Source organism: Meles meles, chromosome 4 (assembly GCF_922984935.1).
Source record: "Meles meles chromosome 4, mMelMel3.1 paternal haplotype, whole genome shotgun sequence".
In the NCBI taxonomy this organism is placed as follows: domain Eukaryota; kingdom Metazoa; phylum Chordata; class Mammalia; order Carnivora; family Mustelidae; genus Meles; species Meles meles.
Window position 1 is genome coordinate 123602166 of NC_060069.1, and position 16411 is coordinate 123618576.

Sequence of the window (16411 nt, forward strand, 5' to 3'; positions counted from 1 at the left end):
ACACATTCAATGTAAATTAATCCAGGGTAATTGGTTAAGTACCATTTATTAAAAAAAATACATTGTATTACCAAAAGAGAGTATGAGGTAAGAATTTAGAAAATTGTCAGCCAATATATAATATGCTTTCAAATAATAATAATTTATCAAGATGCATTTGAAGTCTTTAAGATTCATTTTTAACACTTTTAAGATACATTTATTATTTTTCTGACCAAAGTGCAATGTTTTTTAAATATACTTGTGAGGCGAACGTGATAACCACTACACTACGGAAACTGCAATGTTTTTTAAATATACTTGAACAAGTCACTGAAAAAAGTATTCAAGAAACACAGATGGGAAATTTAACTATTAGATTTCTTTATTTCATACCCGCCCTGTATACAGCCCAAGGAAAATAAAAATAAAAACAAAAAGTCTTAATAAAGTGTTATTAAAACACACACCAAATCATTAAAAATAAACATGCATTACAAGACTCCACCACTAGGAATTTTGTTAAGATCTGTTTAATCATTAGTAACACTATGGAAGAGAGCACAGGAACATATGTCATTAGATGTGATCCTTACCTCTTACTCTCAGATTTATGTCAGAATAAAGCTGACAGTTCTCCTAGGCTCTGAACCCCCCGTGATTACATCCCAATCCCCAGAAGCAAGGAAGATGTCCTGTCACACATCTTAGTATAAGTTGTAATAAAACAAAGCCCAAGTTTTCTTACCTTTCTATAGGAAATGGTCAGTTATTTGATAAATACTAGAACACATTTTTTTTTAAACATTTACTTATTTATTTATTTGAGAGAAAGCGAGAGCTCAAGCAGGGGGAGGGGCAGAAGGAGAGGGAGATGCAGACTGCCCGCTGAGCAGGGAGCAGGAGGCAGGGGCTTCATCCCAGGACCCTGAGATCATGACCTGAGCAGAAGGCAGTCACTTAACCCACTGAGTCACCCAGAAGCCCCAATATTAAAACACTTCTAGGAATTCACTTTATGACTTTGTTTACCAAATATATTTTTCAAGAACTGACTATACAAAAGGTTCCTTTGGAATTTGGTCCACAAATTCACTTCACAGGCTGGAAACTTAAAACCTACAAGAAAATGAGGAAGTAGGGAATCCCTAATCCTAATGTGCTGTAATTACTAAAGGGATACACACACATGCTAGAGTTTTGCTCACAGAAGGCAAACTATAAAAGGATATGCTTTTTAAATAAAAACAAAGGACTAGCTGATATCTTTGCTTTGTGTACACCATAGCTAAGATTAAGTTAGACCTGAACTCGCTGTCTACTCCTGTGACAAAAAAAAAAAAAAAATTGAAGATAAAAATTTTAATTTGTCTTACTATATAATTTCCAGCCATTAACTGAGGTGTAATTATGAAAGGTTAAAATTGCCTTAAAAAGGGGTTGTCATAGCAGCTATCAAGGCAATAGTCAAGCATGATTTCAAGGATGCTTTCAGGTTTAGAGTTTACTTTCTTTGTAAAAAAAATCTTTGCAACTTCAAAAACTTCAATGACAGATTTAGAGGCATCTATTTTCTTGACTTTCCCCATTTCTTCATATAAGTCAATAATTGGCTATATTGACTGAAGATATGTTCAAATTCTCTTTTCAAAGCCCTCTTTGTTGTTATCCCTCTTAGTTTACTCTTTCCCCCTTAAGACATAGTTCAACACAGATCTCATTATTACAGTCAAAAAACAGAATGAAAGATAAATCTGCCTTTCCATCCATGGTCTTGTTCCAACCTTGATGGTTGTCTTGATTTCTTAGAAACCCATCCATGAAGAATTCATCCTTTTGAGCATTGGGAGCCATTGTCTGATCCATTTCCCTCTTTATTTTTAAGATTTTATGCATTTATTTGAGAGAGAAAGCATGAGCAAGAGAGCACAAGCAGGGGGAGTAGAGAGGGAGAGGGAGAAGCAGACTCCCCACTGAGCAGGGAGCCTGATATAGGGCTGCAGCCCAGGACCCTGGGATCATGACCTGAGCTGAAGGCAGCTGCTTAACCACCTGGGCCACCCAGGTGCCCCTAATCCGAAAAACTGATGGTTTTCTCAACTGGCACAATCTTTATATATCTTTAATGTATTTTTCAATGATTCATCATGAGTCTGGATTGCTCCTTTCATCATGAAGAAATTCTCCTGCAGACAGGTGTGTGTGTTATATTTTAGATCACCGGTTTACAAGGAAGAGAATGTAACTCAGGAACATTCAACTAGATGCATAGCACGAGGGTACAGGGCTTCTATGCCCTCTCCAGGCAAGTGTCTTCCCTTGAATCTCTCGTCTATTTCTATTATTAAATTGTGGAGAATGTTCCCTATTTTTCTCTATGGAGAATTCATTATCCTCACTTTCAGGAAGAATAGCTGATTTTCTTTAGGGAACTATTCCTCTTTACTCCTTCCTCCTGTGATTCTGGCAAGACTAGATATATATTCTTAGATTCTAGACTGTGAACATGCCTCACATTGCCTAATCAAAAAATTGCAATGATGGTCAATCTTAGTACTTTTGCTGGAACTCCCAGAAAAGAGGTTTTCTATTCTGTTGGTATTGCTAGGCTAACAAATGATAAACCTGGAATTACTATGACTATTTCTATAAAGACAATGAAGTCTTGTTAATGAAGCTACCAGAGGAAAGCAGAGTTGAGAATATGGAGAAAAATTGAGCCTTTTGTGTGTGTGACCTTGAACTTAACAGCCTGTTCAGTCGTGTGGGTCAAATTATTTTTTTTTTAAGATTTATTTATTTGAGAAAGAGGGCAAGTGAGGGAGAACAAGCAGAGGGAGAAGAGAAGAGGGAGAAGCAGGTTCTCTGCTGAGCAGGGAGTCTGATACAGGGCTCAATCCCAGGACCTTGATATCAAGACCTGAGCTAAAGACAGATGCTTAATTGAAGGAGCCACACAGGTGCCCCAGTCAATATTTTTTTATTAACAAATTCTTTATCAACAGAAGACAGTTTGATTGGATTGTTCATATTGTAACTAAAAAAAAAAAAGGTGCTAAAATCAAAAATACAAGAAACAGCAAGTGTTGATGAGGATGTGGAAAAAAAGAATCCTTATACATTGCGGGTAGGAATGCAAATTGGAGTAGCCACTGTGGAAAACACTATGGTTGCTCCTCAAAAACTTAACAATAGAATTACCATAAGATCTAGTAATTCCACTACTGGGTAATTACCCAAAGAAAACAAAAGCACGGATTCGAAAAGATATATTCATCCCTATGCTTACTGTAACATTATTTACAACAGCTAAGATATGGAAGCAATGCAGGTATCCATCAGTAGACAAATAAAGAAGTGCTATATTTGTACACATATAAAATGGAATATTACTCAGGCATAAAAAATAAAACCTTACCATTTGAGACAACATGCATTGAACTAGAGGGCATAATGCTGAGTGAAATAAGTCTGTCAGGGTGCCTGGATAGCTCAGTGGGTTAAAGTCTCTGCCTTCAGCTCAGGTCATGATCCCAGGGTCCTGGGATCGAGCCCCGCATCAGGCTCCCTGCTTGGCAGGAAGCCTGCTTTTCCCTCTCCCACTCCCCCTGCTTGTGTTCCCTCTCTCACTGTGTCTCTCTCTGTCAAATAAATAAATGAAATCTTAGGAAAAAAAAAAGAGAAAGAACTCAGAGAAAGAGTAACAACGCCATATGATATCACCCATATGTGAAATTCAAGGAAAAAAATCCAAACTAACAAAAAGGAGAAAAAAAAAAGACACTAAAAAACCCAGACTCTTAAATATAGAGAACAAACTTGTGGTTACCAGTGGGGAGGTAGGTGGGGAATGGGTGAAATAGATAAAGGGATTTAAGAATACACTTCTCTTGTTGAGGAATGTATAGAATTGTTGAATCATTATATTGTACACTGAAACTAATATAACACTCTATGTTAAGTACACTTTGAGTAAAAAAATTGTCTAAAGAGTAAAAAAACAGTGCTATTTAATGCATTGATATTAATTGTATGAAATGCCTTCCCTATAATCTATCAAGTATTATTTTGTTGTAATGATACTATATTAATAATTCAAAGTTAAACATAATCACCAATAATTTATAATTGTAGAACTAAGGGTTGGAATGAGTAGATACTGGATCAAAATGATCATGAATTACTTGTATACAGTACTGTTAGCTTCTGAGAGATGGGGGCATTACAAATACAATTTGGAATTATAATTTTTTTAAGATTTTTATTTATTTACTTATTTGACAGACAGAGATCACAAATAGGCAGAGAGGCAGGCAGAGAGAGAGGGGAAGCAGGCTCCCCACTAAGCAGAGAGCAAGACATGGGGCTTGATCCCAGGACCCCGAGATCATGACCCGAGCCGAAGGCAGAGGCTTTTAACCCACTGAGCCACCCAGGTGCCTCTGAAATTATAATTTGATAGGCTATATTATCATACCAATAAATATCAGTCCTTAATAAGTTGAAAACTTGTTAAATTTAAAGTATTAAGGAATTCTTTTTTTTTTTTTTTAAGATTTTTTTTTTTTTATTTATTTGACAGAGAGAGGTCACAAGTAGGCAAAGAGGCAGGCAGAGAGAGAGGAGGAAGCAGGCTCCCTGCAGAGCAGAGAGCCCGATGCGGGGCTCGATCCCAGGACCCTGAGATCATGACCCGAGCCGAAGGCAGCGGCTTAATCCACTGAGCCACCCAGGCGCCCCAGTATTAAGGAATTCTGAAAGAAATAAAGCATTTGGGAATTCTGTAACTTCATCTAAATTCAACACTTACTGAATATTTCTATTATCCAAAACAAATGACTTTTTTGTACGGAGGAAGAAATTCCACTTGTGGATACCAATATTTTTTTCCAAATAAAAGTTGAGTGACTTAATATGAAAAACAAATAAAATCTTCTGAGAAACTATTATTTACTAGGACACATTGTTGTGTGACTCAGCACAAAAATTCCCAAAAACTAAAAGAGGAAATGGCTTTCTTCCTATTAAAATCATCTCAGTGGGATAGACAATCTTTTTGTTAATGCTACTTTTATGAGTGCATTGAAAGAACTCAAAATCTTAGTTCTCTGTGGTAACAACAGAATTACTGCAATTAGTGCTTTCTTCCTGAAGCTGTGAGCAGGATGTGCAAAACCACAAGGATTTCCAAAAGAAGTTAAGCACGAGTTTGGAATCCATCTGACCCAGTGGGCAGTATATCCACTGGCGGACAATGAATGTGGACTGCTCTGCTGATAGTGAGGGGAATGAAAGACTTTCCTTTTCTGCTGGGTAGAATCCTGGAGAACAATCAGAACAAGCAGTGAAGGTGTTCATTTGGTAAACTTAGCACTTGTGACCATAAAACTATCAAGCTAGGATTCTTTGCATTGGCATACTACAACTAATGCAAAGGTCTGAAAGTGCCCTAAGGAATGTTTCTCATTTGTTTTAGAAGGTGCATTCCCAGAGGGGCAGATAGCTTAATAAATGCTTTGGGAATGATTTAATCACAAGGAATCAAAATGGATCCAACTAATGGTTCAATTTACTTCTAAGTTGGAAATCTCTTTAGGAGAATGTAAGATTCAGTCATAGATGAAGTTCATGGTGGGAAGGAATTTGGTTTCAACTTAAGGACTGGGAAATGACATTTAGTCTTTTATGATGGGAATAATACTTCTTGGATCAGTCCTGGAAGGAAGAAAATTGAAAAATAAATAGCTGAGAATATTGCTAACTGCTTTATAACTGTGGTCTACAGACTTCCTAACTTTTTGAGATAGATAGCAAATATTGCATTACTGTATAAATTGGGCACAGACAGATTGTTTAACTTGGGAAAGCATCATATCTGCTTATGTGGTAGAGTAACAGTGTATCGTGTGTGTGTGTTTGTGTGTGTGCTCATGTATGGACTCACATATACATGTCTTATGGTACCTGTATGTGTGTATATATGTATACATCGATCTACACACACACACACACACACACACAAAACATCTTACAGTTCCAATTTAGAAATTCAATCACATATCACATGTAGTTTACTGGTTAGAGGATTCCCACTTTGGGTTTTATAATCAAATACACTATCTCTGTTACAGTAATACAACCACTGAATTATGAACAAGATTATCAGCTAATTTGCAACAGTTAGGACATCAATCTTACTCTGCAGTTTCTTGCCATACATAAAACAAAATGTCCTCCTGAGGTAAGTACTCAATCTATGTATATTTTGCAGATGGAACAAAATAACTTTCCTTTATTTATTTTTTTTAACTTTCATTTATAATTAATTAGAATTTAGCATGTAAACTCTGATTCCTAAGTTACTTATTTAAAATGTAAGTACATGTTTTTTTCAGAGTAAAAAGTTAAGAATCTGTGTACATGTCCAAGGTGTAGAAAAATATATAGAGGGCTTTTTAAAAAATTGCTTCATAGAGTGCAAGGGTTATCTGTTTTGCTTATTGAAATACTGTCTCCTTGTTCCCAGCTCAAAGGTTCTGATCCAGTAGGTCAGGAACAAGGCCAAGAAATATACATTTTTCTCTTAAACCGATAGATTAGGTGGTTTTGATATAGTCGGCTCAGGGGCAACATTCGGGAAATGGCATTAAGAGGCAAACAGCTGAGGCTTTTAATTTTATTTTTCCTAGTTTCAGTTTGGGATCATTCTAGGGACTTAAAAGAGGCAGAAGCCTGTTCATGCTGTATGCTTTGACTTAAAAACGATTCTCAAGGAAGCAGAGTCCACTAGTGGAAACAATGGCAATTTTCTAAGCAGTTTATAACCAGGATGAAGAACAGAGCAGACAAAGACAAACTGAGCGCTGCCCGTTGCAACTTCAGTCTAAACAAGATGCAAAATCTCTCATATGTGGCCTTTCCTTAACAGCCAAAGAAAAGGTGTTGTTGACTCAGATTCTCACACCCTAAAGAAGAAACTTCAGGTAGGAAAATGGTGATTTCAAGACACTTAAACCCTGTTACACAAGTCTGAAGTTTGCCAAATTGAAGACAAAAACAAAGAAAACAAAACCTTGCAAATATTTTCTCTATTCTTCACCATCCAAAGGCTTTTTATTCTTGAGATTTTTAAAAAAATATTTTATTTATTTGACAGAGAGAAATCACAAGCAGGCAGAGAGGCAGGCAGAGAGAGAGGAGGAAGAAGGCTCCCCACCGAGCAGAGAGCTCAACGCGGGGCTCGATCCCAGGACCCTGAGATCATGACCCGAGCCGAAGGCAGAGGCTTCAACCCACTGAGCCACCCAGGCGCCCCGTTTTTATTCTTGAGATTTTGATACAAGTTTTGAATATCTCAAATATAACTTCAAATATCATTATTTTGGTATAATATGAATTCTTGAGAACATCAAATGTGAAACCCTGGGGTAATCTGAAAATAGTTTAGCTTGACTCGGTGAAAGAGACAAAGATTTTTGCCTCTATTATGACTTCAATTGCAGAATATGTACTATGATGATCATTTCTTATAAGAAAGAGTATTTCTGTGCATTTATGTACCTGCATGTATATATCATACATATTATACATTATATATATTATTAATTATATCTATCATCACATTTGCTTAATGAAGGAAGTACTTTCATAAATTCACTTTGCCTTTAACAATGCTTTTCAGATTCACCTAAGATGTGGCTTTTAGCTTGTTTATTCAGTGTGAGCTTTCTTCTAGCCTCTAGGCAGGTGTCACAGTGTAGTGGTTAAGAGCACAGGCTTGTGGCATTAGAGTCTGCAATCCTTACTGACTGTGTGACCTTGGGCAAGCCACTTAGCCTCCCTAATTCTCATCCCTACAGGGGTGATAGTAGTACCTATCATATTATTAGTAATAACAGTGCATGGGGATGATTTTAGTATCTACTTCATGGGGTGGTGAAGAGTACAATAATCCATAGTATAAGTACAATTTTCAAAAAGTTAACAATATGGCTTATTTACAAATATAAGTTAAATATGGGTCAAAGATTTTATTCAACCCAGTAAGCAATGGACGAACCAATCAGATAGCAAGGCAGACTCACAGCATTTTGAGGATCTGGGCATTTATAAGCATTTTGAAACATTATTAGTAACAAGATCTAGGTAAGATTCAACCCTGATTAATGTCGAATGGAATAACAATCTATGATACTTGGGTTTATTTTTCTCCAAGACAGAAATTATTTTTGCATTAGAAAATCATCTGTAAGTTTTAGATGTCACTGAGTCTGGACTTTTCATCAATAGCAGTGAATTTAACAAATCCCATTCTCTAAATTATTAAATAATTTGGAGTGTACCTGTTAGATGTTAAAAGGATGCTCCCTTGCTTTATTTATATAATTTTCTTAATATCCTTTAATGTATGAGGACCTATAAAACTTAGTTACTAATATTTTTATCACTATTGTGTATTTTGTAGGCCAAAATGTTTGTGCCCTCCAACTAGATTATCACTTTTCTGTACCATGATGTTTGTCCATCGTAATAGCAAATTCCTCTCATATATACAGGAACATCTAGCTATTCCGGTTATTCTTCCGTCACAAGAGGCACCTACTACTTGCAGGAATCAGAAGAATAACTATTGATTTACTGTATATACTGTCCAAGTAATTGTGTCTTCATTTGTCAATTATTGACTGAATGTCAGACTCTGAGAATACTGCACTGGGTGAGACAGTCCTTTCTTTTGTGGAACTGTGTCTTATATTTATATGCAATATTTAAGACCCATTTCTACTTCAAATGTGCCATAAGCATTGATCTGACAAAAGAACTATGGAAAAGCATTTTTGTTAAGTGATGGCCATTTTTGGCCCCAGACTTCTTCATACAAATTATCTGGGGAAAGTCCATCAGTCTCCTAGCTCAAGACATAGGTGGCAATGTAATGCAGGGGCTCACGTTCGTAGCTCTCCACTGCACATTCAGTTTTTAAACATCCAAAATGTTTTTCTGTATTAAAATAAAGCAACCAAAGTGTCATGAGAGATCACAAATACTCATTAAATAGGTCCTCTCAAATCTATTTTGCTATTATTAATTTCAAGATATTTCATTCCTCAAAAAGAATTTCTTTCCATAAAGTGAACAAAAGAAGTCATGAGAAATTAATATCTTTATGAAGATAAACCAGAGCATAATAAAATGAGCTAATGGATAATAAAGTTTTATCATTGTAAAACATATCATTTATCTTATGACCAAGAATATTCCTGCTGCTCTGAAAATATTTCTATGGGCCCTGCACACATAGAGGAATTTACACATAATAAAAGGATTTTACCTTATGCTATGGTTCTGAAGTAAGCAATTTTATCTTCTTCTCAAAAATATTATATGCAGACATGTACATTTCTGCACATGATTTCAAGGGGCTTATAATCCCTCTAGAATAGTATTCTAGAGTAACAAATACACTACAAAAAACTTGTATCTACATTAAATATTTAAATGACCAGAGATATTTTTTTAAAGTATGTTCTGCCAAATTATTTTCACTTTAAAATTTAAAACTCATTTTTAAATCTTATAATATGACTCAACTTATTTTGTAAATAAGATTAAAAGTTAAGTGTACTTAAACTAGGGGAATACCAGTATATATGTTAGACTAACTACTATTTTGGAGTTACAAATTTTAAGCAAGGAATAGTTTATCTTCTCACTGAGATCATATTTATACTTCTGTCAAAAATGCTTATTATTGGGTTTAAGTGAGGATATTAGTAATTTCCGAAGTATTCACAAATTGCATACACCTTTGATTAAAAAGCACAGTCTCCAACACTATCTTCACAATTTAAGTGAATGATTCTCTTTTCAAAGGAGGACTTGAGTATTTTCTCTGTGAGAATAATGGTGTATCTTACAAGAGGGGCTGGCTTCCTTGAAGCAACACGCAGTAGTAATTACACGTTTGAAGAATGGAAGGCAAGTGTGCGAACCTTGCTGCACTGCTTAGTTCCACTCAAGTCAGTGTGGATGTGGAAATGGAATCAAGAGTTCTCTAAAGAAACGGGAAGGCCCAGGAGCATGGCTGTGAAGAGTATGGGTCTGCATGCCTTCTCGTGAGAGCAAGATTCCTCTATCTCCATGCCAGCTTTGGAGGCTTTGGATTTTAGCTTATTAAGGAAGATGATTTTTTTTTTTTTTAGGTACATTCAACATGTCACTTACGCTTCATTTGATAATTTCAGTGCGGGATTTCAGATTCTGCATATTACGTACAGATACAGAATATGACTTATCCTCAAATGATAGTAAGTGAAAACGAATATCCCTTCAGAAATTTGTGGCTAATTCTCATGAAATCACACAACCAAATTGTCAGAGTTTGGAGACGAAACTAAAGATGTCCAATAGATCGTAGGAAGTATTGGTAAGTCTCCGGAGGAAAGTCTCTGTGGTTGGGACTTTGTTGGAGGGTACTGGCTGGCTGGGTGGTGAGGCTTTTTAAAGGGAGGGCCAGAACCAAAGATACCATCTGCACAGATCTTACTTTTTGTTTATTTATTCTTTTGCATGCTGACTTTACACCACTAATAAAAAACTACTTCGGAATGGAACCCCATCTACAAATGGTTTTCTGTTGATGAAAAGCCCTTGGAAAATCCAGAAAGGAAGCAGAGAAAGTTTCTTTTTCTTTTTCTCTGTTTTGTTGCTCAGGAAGGAATGGACTTGAGACAATAGGAAATAGTTATTTCACTGTTTGATTCAGAAAGTTGAATCAAAGATATTAATCTATACCTCTGAATGACAAGAGGTAATCTTTTCTAGAAAATTCACACACTCAAAATGTTTTGTATTTAGTTCTCAGAATGCCCACTGTTACAATAAAACCAAAACAAAGATTTATTTTATTTAAAAATTTTAAGGGCTAGATATGAATTTTGTGGTTGATTTAAGTCCTTTGGTTTCTGATTTCAATCTTTTCTGGCTACTCTCTACTGAGTGTCTAATTTACTACCTATTAACCTATCCTTCATGGGTGAGGTGTCAAATACAAAAAGACAGAATCCACACTAATTAATTCTCAATGTTAAGGAGCTCATTGGGAATAAAGTTTTAATGTACTCTTAAAAATAAAATTTTGGATTATCTATAGGTTTCAATTTTCTATTCCCCATTGTTATAGACAATTAAGAGTTGTATTTTTGGGGCACTTGAGTGGCTCAGTCCATTAAGCACCTCCCTTCAGCTCGGGTCACGGTCCTGGAGTCCTGGAATGGAGCCCTGCATCGAGCCCAGAGCATCAGGATCCCTGCTCTATGGGGGTCTGCTTCTCCTGCTGCCTCTGCTCCTCCCCTCTATTCCTGTTCTTTCTTCCTCAAATAAATAAATAAAATCTTTAAAAAAAGGTTGTTTATACCTAAATTGGATTTGTTAGGAAATTCCTTTTAAAAGTAATGAAAAGTGGCTAATGATATTGTTTTTCTCCAGGCATGAAACTAACATTTTTTGGTGCTTAACTAATCAAACTTGAAAGACACTCTCAACTCATGATCTGTCAGGAGGTACAAGTTCCCCACTTTGTCAGCTATTTTCCAAAGCAGGTCCTTGAAAAATTCTCATATGCAAACAAGGAATGTAAAGACATAGATGACCTACCAGATTTCTTAGGAGATGGGAAATAATTTATAAAAATATCTTAAAATAATGCAAATAATATAAACACATGGCATACATGGGAAGAGACAGTACAATTACCCTCCACATCCCCAGATAAAATTATAGAAATCTTCAAAACTTCTGGTCTAGGTCTACAGTAGGGTAGACTTGCTGGCTAAATGGTCAAATGCTCTGCTCTTTCTGACCTCTCCCTTAGTGATGAAGACCCAGGGCAGGGAACCATATAAGTTCATTATGTTATCCTAGGAGAGAAAGATAGAGATTGTGAATGTGGATGTAGTTGCTTTTGGCCTGGCTGTACTGATCCTAAATGCGGTACAATAGCTGGATGCTGGTTATTCCCACATCTCCTCATCCTTCTCCAAAGGAGTTTCTCTCAAGGCTATCATGGTAGATATATTTTTTGGCACCGATTTCTAATGTGAAAGAAATTTGGGGATAAACGGTGAGAGCTTATTTTGAAGGCTGGTGAAATTATACTCCATTGTTTTCCAATTTATTTAAATAAACTGGCTAAAATATGAATAATTTTTTGCTAAGGACTTGGATTTTTTTTTAAAACAGGGCTTTGAAATTTCTGAACTTAAAATCTCAATTGCAGAACATGATTTTCATGCAAATGAGAAGAGTACACATCCTAGAGAATTTGTTTAGGCTTTTAAATCTTGATGTCAGAATTACATGAAAATAGCTTTACCTAAAAATCATATTTGTCTAAGATATAGAGTACAAGATGGTAGTGTAGTCTGACAAATAAAATCTTTGAAATAGATTTTTAAATAGGGTAATAGGAATAATGATAACACCCTCCATTAGCCATTCATTATTTATGGACCTTCAAGCATATTGTAGGTGCTGTGGCACTGTCGTCCATTCAAGGAATTGATTTGATAGTGGGTAAGACGAATAGCACATACACAGTACCGACATGACACGATACATGCTTATAGACACATATCCAAGTGCAAGGGGAATACCAAGCTGAGAAAAATGGACGAAGATGAGGCCAAGGCTGACAAAGCTTTATAAGGGACTTTATCTGAAATGATCAGGCATTCACTGGACATAATAAGCAGCAAGTGGGGAGAGGCATTCTAATTGGAGAGACTGGTCATGTGGATACAAAGGAGTAAACAAAGGTGAACTTTATGAGAAAGCCAGGCAGCTGAAAAAAAACAAGTGTCAGAACTGAGTTCGGAAAAATTTGCAAGGGTAGGGGAGAGAAGGCTAAAAAAAAATCTGTATTTTTGTTTCTCACCTGGAGAGGGCCATTGATGTACATCAAAGCAAGAAAACAGCATGAAGGGAAAATAGGTTCCAGCTATTCTATAATAAAGATTTTCAGAAGCATAGAAAGAAACAGGTTCCCTGAGAGAGAATAGGGTCTTTTTCAAGTTCCTTTATCCTGGTATAGAGAAAAAAGGAAATCCTTGCTATTCCAAAGACATCAGTACAAGAAGACTAGGAAAGCAAGCAGGGTTTCTGCAAGTGTGTCCTGGGTACCAGACAACAGTGCCGAGAGTGGTAGGAGAATGCAAGAAGAGAACTAACATCTGGTGAGCATCTGACACATGTCAGGAAATACCTTTTAGTGATATGATCTTATGTGGTTTTCACCATAACTCTATGAAGTGTTAATTATTATCTCAAAGTCAAATATGGTTAAATTAAGTTCCAGAGAGGAACCTGCCTGAGATGATACCACTGGTAGAGGCAGAGACAGGATCTGAAACCCTGCCTGTCTGGTATCATCACTTATACTCTTTGTAGATGCTCAACATAGCATCTCTCCAACCCACCACTCCCAAACCTTACTGCCTCTCAGGGACATGATTCTTAGTTGACCCCTCTATGGCTTTATAAGGAAGGTGTGCTGCAGTCAGAAACCAGGTCAGTACACCTCCACGAGACTAGAATGGGTCAATCTTTCAAAGAAGTCACAGTGTTGGAGAAAAAGGAATAGATGCCAGAGATATTTTGTAAGCATAACTGAGAGGATGTGGTAACCCAATAGATATTGGAAATGAAGGAAAGCTGGGCATTTAGAAATGTATCTTCTAGCTTGAGAGACTGGATTAAAAAGGTACAATCAACCAACATTGAATATGGGAGGAGGTATAAGCTCCATGATTAGGAGATTCAATTTGATCTGAAAACAATAGGACATACTTTAATAATTGCTCAAGAGAATTCAGAAGAGAGGAACCAGAGATTTTACCATACCACATTTCATACATTTACTGATCATTAATTTATTGCAAGCCCAAGCAAATGAACACCATACTAGACTATAAAATTCATTATCAGTCAGGTCCAGACAACTCTGAAGGTTATTATTTGGGTTCATTTAAATATTTCAAATACAACTTAAAGATCTGAAGCAGACACTACTTTTCTGGTAAGAGATATGTAAATCCACCCTGCAAAGTTAATCTATTATGGCTATGGTCTGAAAGGCTGTTAGGGCAAACAAGAGATGTGAAGAGTAGGAAAACAGGTTTACCACTGTGACATTTTTTCCCCACCATGACGCATTTTTATGTGCTTTAGTTACCACACAGTTTGAAAGGATTTGGCACAATATTACTTCTGATGGTCACTAACACTAAATCTAAACGCCATTTTGACTATGAGGGGAAAGACGAAGGATGTTCCTAAGTATAAGCTTTCAGGAGGTAGGGATGGAAGTTGGAGAGATGAATAATTCAAACAAAAACAAAAATGACTTCCCCTTTCTTAGTTTTTGAGAACTTCCTTTCTTATAGAATTACCTGGAGTTGAAAACAGGTAGAATTATATCTTTGAATCGATATAATATTTTTGGCTCTCTGTATTCAAAAGGAATGCCAAGAATGTACTTTGTGAACGAAGAATGAATTTATGAAATCACACTTAGCACACTGATGTTCACGTGCAGCTGTTAGTCTGATTCCCATGGATCCCAAGCCTGTTTCCACTGATAGATTCATATAATGCCTATGAGTTAATTCATTCTCAAGAATTAAAGTGCCAGGCAGCATAGTAGGTATGGACCTGGGAATAAAACTGGACAAGTCCTTTCCTAATGGGGAGAGAGACAATTGAAAGACCCCACATATATAGAAATATTTCCAAGAGGGCTTTGTGCTGTGAAGAGTGATAAGTAAAAAGGCCTCTTTTATATAGATGAGTTTAAAATAGTGGCCAGGGATCCAATCAGATAACATTTTATAGGGCATGATAAGGGATATACATTACACTAGAATCAGTAGAACTTGCTGACAGATTGAATGAGGATAAGAGGGAAAGGAAAGGGTCATGAATGACACCCGTATTTTTGACTTAAGCAACCAAGGGCTTAAAGGCACCATTGGAAAAATAGGGAAAACCTGGAAAGAAACAATTTTAGATACAATCCTGAGAAGTTGATCTGGAGATATAGACTGGATATGCAACGAAGGTGCAGAGCCATTTGGTATCTAAGTCTAGAGGTCACGGGAAATTCAGGACTGGGGGTCTAAATCTGGAAAACTTCTGCATATGCAAATTTTTTAAGCCACAGGAACTGTTGAAGCAATATCAGTGTGGATGAAGAAGGGAAGAAGGCTGAGATTCTCAGAGCATTCCTACATCTCGAGGTCCTAAAAAGGACAATGAACTGTAAAGGAGACTGCATGGGTAAGAGCTCTTGAAATGGAATACTTCTGCTCTCTACATTACTTCTCTGTAACTCAAACTGACAACCCACTGCAGTTTATAAGTTGTTGGTATTCTCTATCATAACTGAGAATCAATGCACTGGGAAAATAAAAACCTTTTAAAGAGTATTAAGGAGACTGGGGACCACTGGGATTTTAAAATCTAATATACAGAATTATAAATCAGTATAAATTTAAAACTATTTTTCATAGACGGTAACATTTTGTCTATCCACTTAACAAAAAATAGTTTAATTATTAAACAAATAAAAAAAATTATTAAACAAATACTTCTAGTTTGGACTTGTTGCTTACATGAGCAGTATGCCAGACTGTTCTTAAAAACTTAAAAACCATGTACACTGCAACAGAATTATCTTATGGTTGCATTAATATCCTAGATAATAATAATACACATTTCTATAAAACTTGAAATTTTACAAAATATCCTTTGATTAACTCAGAAAACTGTGTAAGATCTGCAAGGTAAATATTATTATCATCATTTTGCTACTAAGCAAACAGGATTCAGAGAGGCAGACTGATTTGAATCATGTAATCCAGCAAGGTATACATGACCTGAACGAGGATTTTATGACTCTTAATCCACTGCTCTTCCCAAGATCACAGCATTTGTTATTTGGTTTGATTTCCTTTTTGTTTTTTTTTTTTTTTTTTTTTTTAAGATTTTATTTATTCATTTGACAGAGAGAGACACAGCGAGAGAGAGAACACAAGCAGGGGGAATTGGAGAGGGAGAGAAGCGGGCTCCCTGCAAAAGAGGGAGCCCCATGGGAGGCTCAATCCCAAGACTTTGGGATCATGACCTAAGGCATTGCTGAGCCACCCAGGAGCCCCTGTGGTTTAACGTCTTATTTACATTTAGAATCAGAGATGCGTAGACTGTGTATTGCATGAGTAAGGGATAAGTGGTCCTGTTGCACTGGGCAGTAAGCAGCCTAAGCAAGCTAAGCAGTAGCTGTGATTAAAATACTTTACTTTGGCCGTTACGTTTAAAAATCACAGAAACACGGAGGGAGTAAGAGCTAAAACAGATTTGTCATTCTATGTGAGATAAC

The 16411-nt window shown here is 36.4% G+C and overlaps 1 protein-coding gene and 1 pseudogene across 1 annotated transcript in view; both read right to left on the reverse strand.

Moving 5' to 3' along the window:
- HTR1F (5-hydroxytryptamine receptor 1F) overlaps nucleotides 1–16411 on the reverse strand; it is a 152004-nt gene that overhangs the window by 109097 nt on the left and 26496 nt on the right. The window lies entirely within an intron of this gene.
- Nucleotides 1398–2178, reverse strand: LOC123940772 (annotated as a pseudogene).